Source organism: Mastomys coucha, unplaced genomic scaffold, assembly GCF_008632895.1.
Source record: "Mastomys coucha isolate ucsf_1 unplaced genomic scaffold, UCSF_Mcou_1 pScaffold18, whole genome shotgun sequence".
Classification (NCBI taxonomy): Eukaryota; Metazoa; Chordata; class Mammalia; order Rodentia; family Muridae; genus Mastomys; species Mastomys coucha.
Genome location: NW_022196900.1, coordinates 45,947,191 through 45,965,828, shown reverse-complemented (window position 1 = coordinate 45,965,828; position 18,638 = coordinate 45,947,191). Strand labels below are relative to the sequence as shown.

The following is an 18,638-nucleotide window of genomic DNA, read 5'->3' as shown; positions in this document are numbered from 1 at the left end:
GAAGGAAGGAAGGAAGGAAGGAAGGAAGGAAGGAAGGAAGGGAGGAAGGAAGGAAGGAAGGAAGGAAAATGAAGGATAGAATGAAGAAAGGCAGGCAGGCAGGAGGGAAGGAGGCAGGGAAGGAAGAAGAGTACGCATTACATAAACTAATGTAAAAAATTGAAAAAACAAAATGGAAGAGATAGCAAAAAGAAAAAGTAAATAAAAGAAAAACTCTGGTTAGGCCAGTGACAAACACGCATTCAGATGGTGGAGGCAGGAGGATCTTGACTTTGAGCAACTGGCCATCTGGCCTACAGTATTAAGTTCAAGGCAACCCTGAGTTCATCAGGCCCTCCTGTCTCAAAAAAGACCCTACAGCCTTTATTCAGATCACACGGCTACAAAGTAGGAGTGGCTGCTCGAATGTGATCTATGTTGTCCAATATAACTGCTCAGAAATCAAACAGATTAATAATAACACGTAAGTAAGAGCACTGACATTATTTCTGGCCAAGGAGTTGACAGCCACCCTGAGACACTAAGAGGTAACTTTCCCCACTCTTGAAGCTTTGGGAGCAGCAAGGACAACAGTCAAGTACAGTTGACTTGAGGAAATGGACTGGAAGCTTGCCACTTCTTCCCAAACCTCCCTCCCACCCTACCTCTGCTCCCTTTCCTGAAGTATCTGTTTCATCCTTTCAATCTCAATTAATTCTGCTGGCAAAGAAATTAAATGTGCACTAAAGTGCAGGCATCCACCCAGGTGCACATGGCAGCCAACCATCAGGCCTGGGCTGCCTGGAGGTGCCACGGCATGCACGTGTAGCAGCTTCGTGCCTGCATTTCTGCAAGAGTGGAAATGACGAGTACTATGATTTTTAGAATTTTGCTTTGTTGGCAAGGTTTGCTGCTTGGATTTTCTTTTATAATGTTGCCATTTTTAAATGAATGGAATGTTCCCCGTGATAAACTGGCCATAAGTCAGGGGCTGAAATTCACTTAGCAATGGTGAAAGAGACAAACAGAACAAATAAATATGTTGAAGGTAAACACCTGAAACTGCTCACGAAAAGGGTCTCCAAACACATATACACTTAGCCGTTCTCACTTAATCCAGGCAAGGAGAACCTGTATTTGAGTCTTCTTGGTTTTGTCATTTGCTAATTGAGAGACCTTGAACAAGTCACATCCCAGCTCCAGTCGTTCCACTCTTGGTCCATGAGATGTGGAGACTGGGTTGGTAATCTCCCAAGGTCCCTTTCTGTTTATGATTAGCTTTGCGAGATGCAAAACATCCCAGAAGGTCCTAGAATTTGTGCTGGCGTCTCTGTTCTGCCAACCACATGGAGCGTTCCTGGCTACACTCTCCTGATTTCTGAGTGTGAGGTGTTCTCTTGGATCATAAGTAGGTCAGTCTAAAGTGAAGACACTTTGTTCCCTCTTGATTTGAACTCCTCAGGGCAGTAGAACCAAAAAAGCAGTTGAAGGACAGGTGGGGCTTATTAAACTGAGTTTAGGTGCTTGTGTGGATTTTCCTGACTGGCAGAAAGCCCTTCTTAGGATTGTTCCAGGACAGTCTTTGGCAACTTGGATGTGCTAAAACTTGGGTAAAATTATATTCATGGCTCAGAATCTGGAAGGTCCTCGATGCTTTAAATTGCTCTTATTAAGAATCTTGACAATTAAAGTAGCTACAACATTTTAAAAAATCATCCCTTTATCTAACATGATGTTTCCTTGGAAACATGCCAATTAACCCAAGAATAATTACTAATTGCTTTTCACATCTGATTTTTAACATTTGAAAACAGTTACATGGAGTGTCGTGACACTCAATCTTACAACGTTTTCCTCAAGTCTATTTTGCCTAGTTTTAATTTAACTTCTTTTCTTCAAAGGCAGGGACAGAGTGTTAGATCTTGTCAATTTCTCATGTATGTAAACTACCCTTCAAGCATCTGATTTGATGATAAAATTGTGATAACCATATTAAATTAGAGCTGAACTGATTAAAATGAATGACTGAAGATCATCTAATCTTGTCATGGAACACTCCCTAGGTACAAACACTTGTTACATCTGTCTTCTAATACACAATCCAGAGAAATTCCATCTGCCTGGGGTATTGACTGATCTTTACTGCATTTTGCACAGTCCATCTCAAGAAAGATCTAATTGCTTCAGCAACAAAGGCTCACCCAGAGATCTGGATGGCATACGTATTAACTAAGCAGTTCTCTTGGTGGAGAGTCTTGTGGGATCCCTTTAATGATCTCTCAAGCTGGGGTGGATGGCAGAAGCCCTCAGCTTCAAAACTACTTTGAACTTAGTACTTGACAACTATGTCTGAGTTCACCAAATATAGGCTGTTTCGAGGCCCACAGGAAGTGAGAACAGTCCTAAATATATTAAAAGATTAAAAAAATTAAGATGAATAATTCATATGAATTAGAAAGGACTCGGTCATCAGGAGACAAAAATAGCCAACAGAGAAGTTCATTGATGCTCTGGACCATGCAGGAATGGTCATATTGAGCAACACCATCAGCTCAACATGAGTCAGCTATGTTCACTGTCCAATGTTAAGACCTCAACTTAACTGTGCAGATGGCCATGAAAAAAATACTAAGACAAAGCATGTGGGCAAAAATGGTTGTCAAGAGCAGATATGAATGCAAGTTCCCCGAGGACTCTGAATGAAGGGGTGTAGAGGGAAGGGTGTGACCTTAGATGGACAGTGATGCTTTCCCCATCTCCTCTGAGTTTCGGTGACCCTGGTGTCTCTAGTTGTTTTCCATGAGCTCCTGCACTGACAGTTGCTTTCCTAAGATTTTAACAGAACATATGGTATTAGTAGGTGCTTAATAGATGCTGAATGAATACATCTGCAGTACCTGATCTGTCATCTTCCCCTTCTGTCAAATGGTAACAACATTGTCATTGTTAAGTTCACTTGAGGATTAGGTTAAAGGCCATAACATATAAAATGTGCAGATAGCACAGGACCACTACCAAAATTTCTTTATAAGATTTTTGTCACGCCTCCTCAGATATCTCAATACTTACTATTAATCACTTCCTGTTACCTTACAGCTCCCTGGCACAGACACCTCAAGTTGATGTTCGTCTTCCCAGAGTTGCCTGCACTAGGCATTTCACACACACAGGAAATGACAGAGTGCATGACTTCTGTGGGTTCATATGTTGAGAAAAGAATCCCAAATTCAAGACATTGATGATATTAGGAGGTGGAACTTTTGGAAGATAATTAGTATTAAATTAATATTAAATAGTTTATAAGGGTAGGGTCCCCATGACTGCATTAGTAGCTTGCAAAAGAGGAAGAGAGAGCCTGAACTAACATATTTTCTCTCTGTCACTATGCGGCTATCCTGTGGCATGTGTTCATGAACCAGATCCCAGCACTATCCCAACTTCTTAGACTTTCTCTATTCCTATAAATGATCAGATGTGAAGTATTTGTAACAGTAGCAACGGCAATAGCAACACCCCCCCACACACATACACACAAAAAGAGAGAGGGAGAGAGAGAGAGAGAGAGAGAGAGAGAGAGAGAGAGACAGGCAGACAGACAGACAGAGACAGAGACAGAGACATAGACAGAGAAAGAAAGAAAGACACCAAGGAAGTGGCCCTTTGTTACTGGCTTCTCTTATAATACTTTGAAATTTATGTTAATTCTTTTCATTCTAAAATTAGCATATAAGGTATTAGATTTATGTATCCATTCAGCAGGTGATATGCCTTCAGGTTGTTGTCTCACTTAATGGCCATCTTGAATGCTGTTGTTATAAACATTTGAGAATACGCCATCTGTATGAATATAGGATTTTATTCTTTGGGTTCATTTCTAGGAGGAGAATTGTAGTGTTGTACGATAACTCTGTGTGTCACCTTTTGGGGAACTGCCAGATTTGCTTTCAAAGCAGTTGCACCACTCTGCGGCATGTTTTCAGAGCCTTTTCTTATGGGATCCTCTCATAGTGAAGTGATTCTCAATGTAAATAATAAACAGGGGAGGGGGTAGGAAAACTCCCATTAGCTTTGCAGGCTATCAAGATGGGATCCTTGGGGGGAAAGGCCTGAGTGCTTCTGGCAGCTGTACTCTTAGCGCACAGCCTAGGGATCATTTGTGTTCTCTGGATGAATGAATAGCTCTAAAACATCACCAGGTAGTTAGAGGTCTGCTCTTTGCCCTCAGGTCTTGGGAGGTAATCTTCAGGCTTTTGTAATGTCATGGCCAGTAACAAAGTCTTTGTCTGAGGATTTGAAAAGTGCCTGTTGTTTGTTTTCACAATATAATTTGTGGGAATGTTGGGCTACATCATATTAAGTTGACCTTTGGAGGTGCTGAAAACCAAGGTCTGCTATACAGGTGGTCTATTGTGCCACTGGCACCAAGCCTCAGCAGAAGCTATGAACACCCAGAGCTGCATTGTGGTACATTTTCCTGAAAGTCAATATTCCATGAATACTGTCATGCTCTGTTACTGAGAGAAGGGTAACCTGCACTATCCTACTGTGAAAAGGCCCAATGGTTTGAGTTTCTCCCTGACTCTGTTCTATGCATCTCTTTCCTTGGCTGCTCAGGACTTTCTGTGTGTTCTGTTGGCATTTCTAGTGAATTATCAAGGCTGATCATAGACCCAGGGACCTACTCAATCAGAAATGGTACCAGAGTGAACGTCTTAGGGGTGGCCAATTTGGAGTCAGTGTTGTCACTAACAATGCTAAAACTCTTAAAGGTGATCAGGGAGCATTTGATATATTTAGTGTTTCAAGTAACCCAAAGAGTCATTAATCAAACTAAGCTTCAAAGAATGAACTAAGCAAGCTGTCAGATCAAGGAAAAAATTCATTAATAGAACACAGAACTCTTAGGCTCTGAGGCCCCCCGCTTGAGAGAATATGCTCCTACCCCTATTAACTGATATCTATTTCATTATTAATACCTGTCCCCCAAAGAGGAGAGGGGGCCGTGCAACAGAAGCAACAGAGTCTGACTTTAGCACAGCCCTGTTCTAGTTCTATAAACCTATGACATACATCCCCTCACTTATAAGCTGGAAATAAAATTATGCCACAGTATAGAAACAAGAGCACAAGGTGATAAACATGACTTCACTCTAAGAAGTGGTCAGCATTAAAATGATACAATTTAAATTGTGGGTTCTATAAGTTAGATTTACTCTTTCTTATATTTTTTTCACTGTCTTTGGTCAAACAAAATCAATAGGAAAAATCAAGGTTTTCTTAGGCTATGTTTAAGTTGAAAGAATAAACTAAATAGACACGTTTTTCATATTTTTTTATGTTGTTGGTGGTACATGCCCATAATCCCACCACCTAGGTGCCTAAGGCAAGAGGATCCAAAGTTCAAGGCTAGCCTGAACTACATGGAGAGTCCCAAGACAGCCAGCATATGTAGTAAGACCCTATTTTTAAGTAGTTGGGCTTGATGATGTGAGCCTGTATCTCTACTTACTTGGGCTATATAAGCAAGTTCAGCGCTTGTATGTGTTACAGAGCGAGTTTAAGTACAACCTGAACAATTTAGTGAAACCTTGTTTTAAACTAAAAAGTTAAAGAGCCTGGGGGATATGGCTGAGTGGTAGCACATTTGTTCAGCATATGAGACACACTAGATTCCTAATATTGATAATCAAAAAAACATTTTCTACAAAGCTTTAGGTACTCTCCACACCACAAATTGAGTAATAAGATGTAAAAATCTTTCTGACGAAACCAAGATATCCTTTCCATAAATAGTAATGACATATGAATGAGCAAGGGATAGTAAGAGATGGCTGAGTCTCTAGAATGTTCTTCATATGCTTTAACTTTCAAACAGAAGATGCCTCAACTTACTTCAAAGCACTCTATAGTGTTTCCCATAGAAAACAAACATTGAGACCAATTTGTTACTTAACACAGTCAGTGAACTGTCTAACCTAACCCATTTTTGCCATATACAAATAGATGCAAATTCTCTGAGTATCATGTAGCAGACCTTGCACCAAACATCATTCCTTCAGCATCCTTTTCATGGTCACATGTGAATGTTAGTCCTTTCTCCTATTTCAGCAGAGCGGCAGCATCATACTTAATGAAAGATAGAAAACTTGACTTCAAATCTCTCTTTTTCTCTCTCGTACTACTTTTAACCAATCACCAAGACTTCTGATTTGGTCTCAGAAACCTCTTCTTTGCTCTTTTTGTCTTATTCCATCCACTGATTCACTTATACAGAAGACTCTTGCTAAGGTGCATACATTATTCTGTCTTCTTTCCATTCAAAATATTTAATACCACTGTGTTACCTTCACAGCACCCCCAATACTTCTTAAATATGTATCTTCACAATGCAACTTGTTTTGTCTTGTGCCTTCTCAATTCTTACAATTCTAGACACTATTTGGATTTTGGTCACCTCTTTCTTTTAGCATGACCTAAAGATTCCTCTCTAAGTACTATGTACTACCTGGAGACATGGAAAAATATGGCTTGATAACACTTTGACTTCAGACATCTAGTTTCCAGAAATATGAGAGAATAATTCCTCTGGTCTTAAGCCACATAGTCAAGAAAGACACAATGCAAAGAAATTTGGTCTTTCTGTGAGATCAGGTCATGTGACCGACACAACAGTGGTTGCATGTGTGGAAAAAACAACCTAAGATAACAAAACATGATGCTCATGAACTGAAAAGAAATTGGGATATGCTTTGACTGGACACTAAGTTAAAGGGGGCAGCCAAATGGTTCAAGAAGATGAGAAATAAAGTCAAACCCAAACTTAGAAAGAGGACCTGATTTACGAGGTAAACAGGGATAGTTAAACCCCCTTCCCCTGCAGAGCACAAATTCTGGGACAGTGGAACTACTCTTTACTTCCTGTCCATTTAAATACTTCCAGTACCTATCACATCATTAAAAACCAAGTAAAAATTTGATAAGTGAATAAATAAAAGTCAAATTATAGCATTTTCCCACAAGTCTACACATACACCATCCCTGAGAAAAGATTCAATTCGGCTTTGCCTTCTTGTTAGCTAACACATAACAGAGCCTTGCAGGAACCAGAAAGTCCAGGCTCAGTAGCTACATTCAATCAGCTATTAGCAGTTTTCTTTATCTTTAATGTCTCAGGCAAAGGGGAGAAAAACAGACTATGCAACATGATGCTTCCACTTGGAATTCAGTTATAAAACATGGGGAGAAATGGCCAGCTCATCACTTCTGACATCACCGCCTTTGGACTAACTGGAAGACATTTGATACTAGTGACTCAGGTCACAGACGGAGATGGGGAAATAATCATTTCATTTAATTCTTTTCAAACTGCTCACCCCAGGAATTATTAAATATGAAAAGAACTTCTTTGGTGCAAGTGTGGTTCATTTTAATGCAGCCAAAGAGCAGTAGACATAAAGACTCCCTGATTTCATTTTTCATTTATCGTTTGCTTCTCTACTGTACCACGCATTTAAAAACATTATCAAAGGCATGACTTGAAAGAATTCTCCTTTTCATTTTTGGAATGCTTTGTTTTCTAAAACAGCATCAGGCAATACTATAAATATGTGGATTCAATAGAAAACGCTATACTTTACTTATGATATACATATAGTAGGTATTAGCTGGTGAATCCTATTAGTTGTAAAACTAAAACTGATTTTTCTCTGTTTTCTTTGAAAATAACCTCAAAATTATTTTTAATGGCAGCACACGTTCTATCTGCAAATGTATGCTGCTCCTTAAAACACAATCTGGCTTTGTGCTTTGTAACACATATAAATGTGGGCATTTGGATAATGAAAATCAGTGACTTGCCGCAGTACTAATAGAGCTGGTCCTGTTTGTGATGGTTCATTAGCTTTACACAGGACACAATTCACTGCCCTGGAGCTGGAGCGGATAATGGGATAACATGGAACTGTTAGTTAAAGATGACTAGAACAGCAAATAGGGCAGGTTTAGCCACTCAGGGAGCCAGTGCCCCTTGTGATATGCATAAACATATGGAACTGTGCATTCCTCACAGCCACACAGAAGGAAAAAACAAAGGCAAGAAGGAGCTTGGGGACCGTTAGTACTAACACCTGGTATTTACTAAGCCCAGCATAAGCACTTTGCACACAGTTGGTCACTTAATCTCCACAGCCATCTTATCAGTGACAATTATTCTCATACTACAGAGAGGAAACTGAGGCTAATATATTTTCTTTTATTGAAAATAAACTCTACTAGGCACTCCCTGGAAACCCACAGGCCACTCTGGATAGAGAACAAGGTGTGCTAACTATAGATCTTCACCTTTCCCTCCTCTCCTCCACATCAAACTCCCCAGTCTAATCCCCAGCTCCCAGAACACCACCTGCTACAGTCTCCCTGCTCCCATCTCTAGTAGGTCACAAACATATTCCCCTGCAGACTCCTCTCCCCACACTGATTGCTTAATCGCAGCCCCGATTCCAGCAGGTACTCTTTGGGAACTTACAGCTTATTCTAGCTAGGGAAGCAAGTTGTTTAACCACAGATCTTCACCTCTTCCTCCTCTCCTCCAATCCCTTTTCCCAGTATAACCCTCATCTCTGTACCAGACCTCCTGTTGTGGCCTCCTTCTCACCTTTGCCTCTATCTCCAGTGGACCATGAAGATCTTCAACTCCAACCTCCTTCCTAACTCATACTGTTATCCCAGCCTCCAATTCCAGCAGCTTTTCTCTGGGAAACCATTAGCTGAGCGTAACAGAGAAGGAAGTAGGCCAGGAAAGCAGGTGGGTCAGCTTCAGGTATTCGCCCTCCTCCCTTCTCCTCTCCTTTGTATTCTCTCCTTACTCTTTGCCCACATCCCTAGGGGGCTTACTATACCCTGCCTTCCCCCTTCAATGGATCCCCTCACCTTCCCATAGCCCATTCTCATCCGTGTAAGTGCCAGCTCCCAATACCTAGAAACACATTTTACATGAAACCCCAGTACCCCACCTATTAGGAACCCAGAAGAATCTCCTAGCAGGAAATATGCAGCCACCACACTCTCTTAAGAATCTGAGAGGGCAACAGAAACTGAGGAAGAAAACACCTACCCAACAAAGACAAGACAGGATACCAGCACTTAGAATTACGATCTTCCTAAACCCAGCTGCCTAGACACCAGTGTAAAAATACAATCACCAATAGCCAGGATGATCTCTCTCTACTAGAGCCCAGCAACCCAGCTACAATAGGCTCTGGGTATTGAAACATAGCTGAAGCACCCAAGTAAGAGCATAAAACAGCCTTTATGAATACGATAGAGGTCCTTAAAGAGGAAATGAATAAAATCCCTTAAGGAAACCTGTGAAAACACAAACAGTGGAAGGAAATGAATAAAACAGCTCAAGATGGGCAAGTGGAAATATAATCAATAAAGAAAACCTAAATTAAAGAGTATCTGTAAATGAAAAACCTAAGAACTTGAACAGGAATACCAGAGGCGAGCCTCACCAACGGAATACAAGAGATGGAAGAAAAATCTCAGGCACTGAAGACATGATAGAAGAGATGAATACCTTGGTCAAAGAAAATGTTAAATCTAAAAAAAATCCTGGAATAAAATATTTAGGAAATTTGGGGTTGCCATGCAAAGACCAAATCTAAGAATAATTGGAATAAATGAAGGAGAAGAAGTCCAAGTCAAAGACACAGAAAATATTTTCAACAAAATTATAAAAGAAAATTTTCTTCATTTAATGGAGCTGCCTATCAAGGTACAAGAATCATACAGAACACCAAAATAGACTAATCCAGAAAAGAAATTCCCTTCAGCAAATAATAATTAAAATGCTAACTATACACAACAAAGAAAGAATATTAAGAGCTGCAAGGGGAAAAGGCCAAGTTCAATGGGAGCTCTAAAAGGCAGAGGAGCCTGGACAGATGTGCTGTGGACCCTAAGACACCACAGACACCAGAGCATATACTACTATACTCAGCAAAACCTCTAATTGAAACAGAAGGAACACTGCCCAGTATGTTTTTGGAGGCTAATGGCTCATCACCACTCTCATACATTGTAAATATTTATTTCTTCCCCTCCTGACTAAGGCCATCTAGAATTGTATCTGATTGGCTTTAATAAAGATCTGATGGCCAACAGAAGACAGGAAGTGGAAGGTGGAACTTCTAGACAGAGCTAGGGACTCTGGAAGAAGAATTGAGAGACAGGAGATTTGCCAGTGGACACAAGAGATGGACCAGAGCAGAACAGAGAGGGAGACTTGGCCATGTGGTGGGACATAGGGCAGAATTAATCATGATAGAGTAGTCTGGAGACTGCCAAGCTAAGGACCTAAGCTTTAAGATGTTAATAAGCCTCTGTGCCATTATTTATATAGCTGGTAGGTCTGTGAAGTCCTGCTATAAAGTTGTATTGCAGAGCTATAGCAATAAAAACAGCATGGCATTGGAAGAAAAGACATGGTGAACAATGGGATCAAATTAAAAACTCAGACATAAATCCACATACTTATGGACATCCAATTCTTTTAAATAAAGAAGCTAGAAATACACATTAAAGAAAAACAAGACAGAATCTTCAAAAAATGGCACAGGTCAAACTGTACACCTACATGTAGAAGAATCCAAATAGATTCACACTTATCCTTTATAAAACTCAACTATAAATGGATCAAATATCTCAATGCAAAATCTAATAGTTGAAAAAGTATGGAATAGCCTTGAACTTATTGGCACAGGAAAAGACTATCTGATAGAACACTCTTAGCACAAGCACAAATGTCAACAATTAATAAATGCAACTCATGAAGCTGAAAAGCTTCTGTACAGCAAAGGACACATTAGTCAAAGAGACGGCCAACAAAATGGGAAAAGGTTTTTACAACTACATATCCAATAGAGGGCTAATATCTCGGATACATCAAGAACTCAAAACACTGGATATAAATGAAACAAATAAGGTAATTAAGAAATGGGATACAAAGGTAAACAGAGACATCTCAAGAGAAAACTGAAAGGGCTGAGATCCACTTAAAGAAATGTTCAACATTGTTAGTCATCAGGGAACTATGCAAATCAAAACTACTTTGAGATTTCATCTTTTATCTGTCAGAATGGCTTAGATAAATAAAACCAATGACAGCTCATGGTGGTGAGGATGTGGAATGAGAACACTCATCCTTTGCTGATGTATATGGAAAGTATGGAAATCTGTGGCAGTTCCTTGGCGAGACTAGGACCAATCCACCTCAAGATACAGCTATGCCACGCTTGGGCATATACCCAAAGATTCTTCATCCTACCGGAGACACTTGCTTAACAATGTTCATTGGGGCTTTATTTATAATAGTTAGAAATTGGAAACAATCTCAACAGAAGAGTGGATAAAGAAAATGTGGTATGTTTACATAATGTAGTATTACTCAAGCATTAAAAAAAATAAAATCATGAATTTTGCAAGTAAGTGGGTGGGTGAAACTAATCCACTATGATTATGAAAATAATCATATTGAGTGAGGTAACCCAGATCAAGAGAGACAAAATATTGTATATTCACTTGTATGTGGATGTTAGCTTTTAAATCAATGATAACTTATTTAGAATCCCTAGAACCACTGTGGTTAGGTATATAATAAAGGACTTGGGGAGACAGGTTGCTTTCTCTGTAGGAAAGAGAAATCAAATAGATAGTTATGGATTGGTAGGGGATGTTGGAGATTGGAATAGGAGGATCAAGTAGAAGGGGGCAGAGGATGAGGGAAGGAATATGGAGAGGGACAGCTAAAATTAAGGGGCATTTGAGGGTTAGTATGGAAACCAAATACAGTAGAAGCTTCCTAAAATATATACATATAGGAAGGACTTCTAAATGAAATTGCCAAATAATGGGGGAGATAGAGCCCCAAATGGCCATCTCTTGTCACCAAATGAAGCTTTCAGTATTGGGATTGGGTTACATATAATTGAGTTCTTGGCCAAAGAGGTCCTATGAAAACCCCCAAACAGCCCAGTCAACTATAAGTTGCCCTCTGGAAACTGACAGTGGCACCCCATTGTTGAACATGGGAAGTCGAGCTGGTGCCTACATAGAGCCTTCACCCCGTTTGGCTTGTGTTCTTGGTACTAGAAAGTACTCTGCAAGATACCAAAGAAGAAACAAATACTAATCCAGCTACAAATTCTTAGATCTACAATAGTGTCCTGCCTGTGAGATATCCTAGTGTAATAGTCACACAAAGCTAGTGGGAGTAACCAGTCAATGTCTAACTTGACCATTTTAAGGACCATTCTATGAGATAGAACTCATTTTCAGCTCTGCTTGGGTAGCCAAGAACTTAAGACTAGATAGCCCAGGGACTTGGGAGAAAATCAAATACTGTTCTACAAAAGGAACACAGCAATTAAATGACTCCTGATGACATTCTTCTATATTCACAGGTTAGTAGTGCCTTCTTCAGCTATCATCAAAAAAGTTTGCTCCTGAAACAGATGGAAACAAATACAGAGACCCATAGCTAGACATATGCAGATGGTGAGAGACCTTGGAACACTCAGCCCTGAACAGGATGTTTCCATCAAATCCCTCTGTTCAGGATTCTAGAATCCTATGGAAGAAGAGGTAGAAAGAGCCGGAGATCAAGGACATCAAGGAAAACAGACCCTCTAAGCACACAGCACACAGTGCACATTTGAACACACAGAGACTGAAGAAGCATATGCAGGGCCTTCAAGGGTCTGTACCATATGGGGTCCTAAAGTTGAAAGAAGCAGACATATGCCCCCATTCATAATCCAGAAGCTATCTTCCATTGATAAACTCTTATAGTTTTCTACAAGGGAGTCTTATTAGCTGGGAAGTGTGAAGGCTCTAGATAGACTCTACTTCTCTATGTTCAATGAGTTGTGTATGTCAACAATGGTGTCTTGCTTTCAGCTGAGGCATATAATTTTGTTTCAAGTGATACACCAACAAATGATGAAGCTAAGTTTATAGCTCACACAACACTGACTTCAGAGCCTCTGGCCTTAAGGAGGCAGAGGCAGGTGGATTTCTGAGTTTGAAGCCAGCCTGGTTTACAGAGTGAGTTCCAGGACAGCCAGAGCTACACAGAGAAACCCTGTCTCAAAAAACCAAAAAAAAAAAAAAAAAAAAAAAAAAAAAAAATTCAAACTTGTCTTCCTGTTTGCACCTTCCCTCCTATCTACATCTAATGTAAAAGCAAGCAGCTAAACATGCCAGTGTTTTTCAAGCTAAGGTGAGAATACACACCCTCAAAGTAAGCCCCAGGGGAGGATTATTGGGAGGGAGAGAGGGAATGGGAGTGTAGTTTAAAAGGTATAGTCACTAACTATATTGCTTTCATAATATCGATGACAAAATTAAAGCTGGACAAAAATCTTAGCCCGTGGGATGTGCTGAAGAAATAACACTGAGAACATATTTTCAGAATGTTGATAAACACAGCCACTCCCTGACCTTCATCGGCACTTAACGAACTGTGAAGCCCTGGGAGAAGCTCATAGCTCAGTTCAGCCCTGTGTCTTGAGGGTGGACTAGGTCATTTTCAAGGGAATGCTTTCCAGAACCACTTTCTGAAAGCCCTGGTAGAGACAGTTGCTGTGTTTTGGAAGAAAGGGGAAAATACAGGGTGGTGATTATCTCACAAGGGAATCTTGATTCCATGTAAAGGATTGTCTTCAGTATAGAGCTGGGTCCTAACCCCCATCGAGTTACTAACATTTCAACGGAGACGTGATGGTATTGAGAGTACTTGTAGACACTGTGATTCTGGTTCTGATGTGCAGTTCTGGGGATGGAAGCCAGGACATTGGGGATGCAAGGTAGGCATCCTACCACTGTGCCATTCTCCCTTCATTTACTCTCCTTTTTCCTTCTTCCTCCCCGCCTCCTTTTCTCATCTTCTTAGAAATCAGTATTCCAGTACCATCTAACAAAACATCTTCAGGGTCTTCCACATTTCCACAGCTGCACAGCAATGTCCTCACTTACTTGGTACTCTTTGGTTGCTGATGTATTTTCATTTAGATTAAAACAGCTTCAGGAGACTACATACCTTGACCGAAACCATAGAGCTGGTTAAAGGGCCAGAGTCTACCTCCTGTCCTTAATCTTTAAATCCTGCCTGCTATCCAATTTATAAGTAGTTTATGAGTTTAACTTTGCCACATAATCATAGTTTTAAAGACATAAAACTCAAAAATTTGAATGTCTGGTTTATGGGGTTGAAGAGCTGTGTCTCACCTTGGCTTTCCAGGTGATTCTGGTACGGTACGAAGCCAAATTGGGGGACTGTTACCAAATGATCATTGTCTCCATGCACCTGGTTGTGACCAAAGGAATTGGCTCCTGGGAGCCAGGTAAAGCCAGGTAAGCCTGAGAAAGTCATTTAATCCTGCCAAGAGCAAGCCCTGGCTTGGAGAGGGATTCTGAGAAATGGGTGTCTAGAAGGAGTGAAGCAAATGACTCAAAGTCAAATTGTGGGTCGAAGCTGATGACCTATGTCCTGCTTGAGATGGCTTTCCAGACTGCCTGTTCCCTGTTCTGCTCTCTCTGGACATCTCCAGATAGCTCTCTCTCTTTTCTCTCAAGACAGTTCTCTAAGCAGTTCTCTTTTAATTCTAAAAAGTGCTCTGGACAGCTTATCTCTTGCAGATCATAAGCCAAGTCTTTTATTTTACATATCAATCCAGTCTTTTACTCCAGGCTTCTTTTTGGTTATCCTATGATTGAATCAATATCTCTGGTTCCCTGCCCCTTAATTCTTAAGAGACAGCAAGCACACATTTTATTTTGGTATTGCAAGAGAATCCAGAGATTTGCCTGTCTCTGCTAAGCACAGATAAGATAACTGGGTTGGACCCAGTTCTGAAATTACCATTTCTACCCCACCTGGGCCTAACCTTGTTCTCCCAGGCTGACCCTGAACTCTCAAATCAGTCTTTGTAAGCATAAACAAATCAACTTAGCTGGGTGGGATCACCACTCCCTAAATCTCTTTATTTCCTTCCTTAGTATCTTTCTGACAAGCTGCCTCACTATGAAGCTTTGCTTCTGTTCCTTCCTATTTGTGAAGCCTCTCCTCGTATAATTCATATTGCATTCTTATTTTTTGAGAAATTATGTATTTTTGAGCCTATGTTTTTAGAATTCTTTTCAACAGCCTTAAGGGCTGTTTGGAAGGCCTCAGAATTTATCATTTTGCTGAGATATTAGCCACACCTTCACCTCCTGGACTTGTGATGACTCTGAGCATAGAGTCACTAATGTTCCTTGACATTCCTTGAAGGAAGAATGTAAATATGTACATTATCATACAAACAAGCCTTACTCCCACAGCAGCCATCTACGCTAGATGTCTGTATATATATGTACATATACACATGCACACACATACACATACATATTCTGATTACTGCTGCTCCAGTCAGAAGGATGAATGAATACATTGCTTACCTATGTGTTGCTCTGCTATTGCAAAGAGGAGGAGGAGGAGAAGAACAAAAGGAGGAGGAGGAGCAAGAGGAGGAGAGGAAGAAGAGAAGGAGAAGGAGCAGAACCTTTGCTAGGGTTCTCTTCTTTTTAGTACAACCCTGGGACTCCATGCTTCTGTTATAGAAATGAAGAACCAAATAGTTTTGAGGAAGTGGCTCATAGATAGGGATTAAACATACAGACTGGAAATAAATTGGTGCTTGTGAATGAGAAGCCACTGTAGCATGTACCACTTTCTATCAAGGTAATTTTTAATTTGGAAATTTATACTCTATAGTTTGTGACTCATATGTCTGATCTCATATATACTCAAAGCTGATTTTGAAAATTTCTAAAACAAAAAGCCGGACAAAAAGCCAAACATCTTCAACAAATGGGGCAGAAAAGAGAAAGGGAAAATTAGGTTAAAAATGAACTTTTCAGGGAACTAGGAGAATATGTTTATATAATGGCACATTTAAGTTACTGATTCTCAAGTGTGTTTTAAGATAAGGCATTTTCTTACTAAGATGAAACTACAAATCACTGATACAAACCTAGCTAAGTGATTACTTTGTAAGTAGGATAGAATTTGTGTATTTTAGTTCTGCAGAAAGGAAATTTCCAGCGTTTCTTTTGTTGATTACTCCCTCTTGTCCTCCCAAGAATGTACACAATACAATCTCTATTTCTCCATTACCTCGGTGGCCTCTGCTCATCTCTATTCCTTCGCTAACCATCTCTGCCTCCCCTGTTCTTCTGTTCCCTTTAGAAAGTTCAGGTTGGCTTGACTGAAGCACACTTGAGCTTACACCCTTTATGAATACACATTAGGTTTCAGTTTTTGACGTGTTCAGTGTGATTAACTTGATGTATAGATTTCCCCTCCCTCCTGGTGAAAGTGTCTTTATTCCAGGTTTAATGTCCTTTCTGTTCCTGCTGCCTTTACTCAGGCAAGGGTTGATGCTTCAGTGCCCTTGGCTGGTGGTACAGGACCCTCCATTAGAGCTGGTCTCTGTGGCTTCAGGGCTGTCCTACCTCAGGCTTCTTATAATTGAGGCTGTAATGATCTTTCTAAAGAAGAATTTGGAGTCTCTCTTTTCATGACTGAAAGTCTCTCGGCCATTTACTGTTTATTGTAGTCTTATCTGCCATGCATGCCTCCATGATTATTTATAAAACTACCACTTTTCTCACTTTCAACCTGTGATCCAATCTCTCTGTCCAAATCATGCTACTATTTGGTGTTCCAATGAAATTAGGTTTCCTGCCTCACCATGGCATCGTCCCTTACCTGAGAAACAAATCAGTAATATTCAGTCGTAATTTCTATGTATGGATCACATTTATTTTAAATCTATGATTTTCAACCTGTGGGTTGTGAACCTTTGTGGAGGGCATTGAACAACCCTTTCACAGGGGTTGCCTAAGGACTTTGGAAAGCACAGATATTTACATTATGATTCATAACAGTAGCAAAATTACAGTTATGAAGTAGCAACAAAAGTAATTTTATGGCTGGAGGGGTCACCACACCATGAGGAACTGTATTAAAGGGTTGCAACATCAGAAAGGTTGAGAGTCACTGCTTTCTACAATTTACATTTATTCCCAAATCAAACAAATCACAACTGTATGAATCTAAGTTAAAAAGGCATGCTTATACTTATAATTCACAGCAGAGCACTATCTTTTCCATATTTATCCATTCTTTTTTGCAGCTGCTGAGATAGGATTTTCTTTTAGTGACCAAGGTACACAAGGCCAGCTGGCAAGAAGAACCCAGTGAGCAAACACGCCAGATTGAGCTGTCATGCAACAGAAACAATCGAAACCTAATTTGCTGACCTGTCTTGTTGACTTTGGTTCATTTGCAAATGTAGGATTGTAGAAACAACACTGACACAGCTATTAGAAGGCCTGGAATGCAGTCCAGTTTTTGATGTGATGTAATTGTCACACGATCATGCACATTTGCTAGTACTTGGACTTTTATTTATAAGACAGTCAAGCAGTCGACATCAAGAAGGGGCCGTAACTCCCATTCCTTGCAGTAAATCCCTTCCATGTTTATTTGCTTTACGATTCTTTACTATTGCTGACATTTGTTTTTTACATATTTCATAATTCCACTTTAATAAATCAAGAGACCTCAATGGCAGTATTCTTAATCTTTCAGTTTAATTTTTGTGTGTATCTGTGTGAGTTATGCCATGTGCATATGCGGTTATCTGTGGAGGCTAGAAGAGGGTATTGGAACCACTGGAGGTAAAGTTACAAGTGGTTGTGAATCTCCTAACATGGTGCTCAGAAAGGAAGTCGGGTCCTCTGGAAAAGGACACACTCAACCACCAAGCCAGCAATCTTTCCAGCCTCAGTTGGGTTATTTATACATAATCACAAATAATTTTGCAAATAGTTGTAAAATATCACAAATAATATTCTACCCACATAGCTTTTAAAGTAATATGGCTACTCTCTAAGACCCTTGCAATCTTGAGAAGAGTGAAATCCCACATTCACATTTACACTTGGAATTTATCTCATATAGCAATAAATGTCTGACATATGTATTGCCTCTCCTTTTTCCTCTCTGAAAAACCCTGCATGCCTCTCCTCCATCACCTTGCTAACCCACATGAAGACTGACTGTATCTCCCTCATGCATAAAACCTTATCTCACTGCTCATGTATTGAAACAATTTAAATGGCATTTTCATTGTAAATCAATATGTAGATTTAAGTTTTAAATAAATGTAAATTTAAAACATATCACATGTTTCATATTATTTTTAATCATATTTGAAATTGTTATGTCACAGATTCAGACTCAATGTCCTCCCACTTGAGGCAAACAGTCTTAAAATGTCTCTACTATGACACATATAAGAATAGAGTAAGTAATAGTATTTGGAGGACCTGCTCACTCTAAAATGTAAATTGCTCATCACATGCTAAAAGGTGAGCCTGAAAATGAAGACAAGTTCATGGCAAATGGGCTAACATATCACTTCATCGCCTTACTGAATCTTCAAGGATGCTCTGACTAATTGATACCAGAAAGCAACTCCTGTTCTGTATTCCTGGACTTTAAGGGTTACCTAGCTGAAACTCAGCCTAGTCTTTAAATATCAGGCCTTGCC

The 18,638-nt window shown here is 39.9% G+C and overlaps 1 protein-coding gene across 6 annotated transcripts in view; it reads right to left on the bottom strand.

Moving 5' to 3' along the window:
* Nucleotides 1-18,638, bottom strand: part of Adamtsl1 (ADAMTS like 1) — an 895,122-nt gene that overhangs the window by 263,867 nt on the left and 612,617 nt on the right. The gene's annotated exons all lie outside the window — the stretch shown is intronic.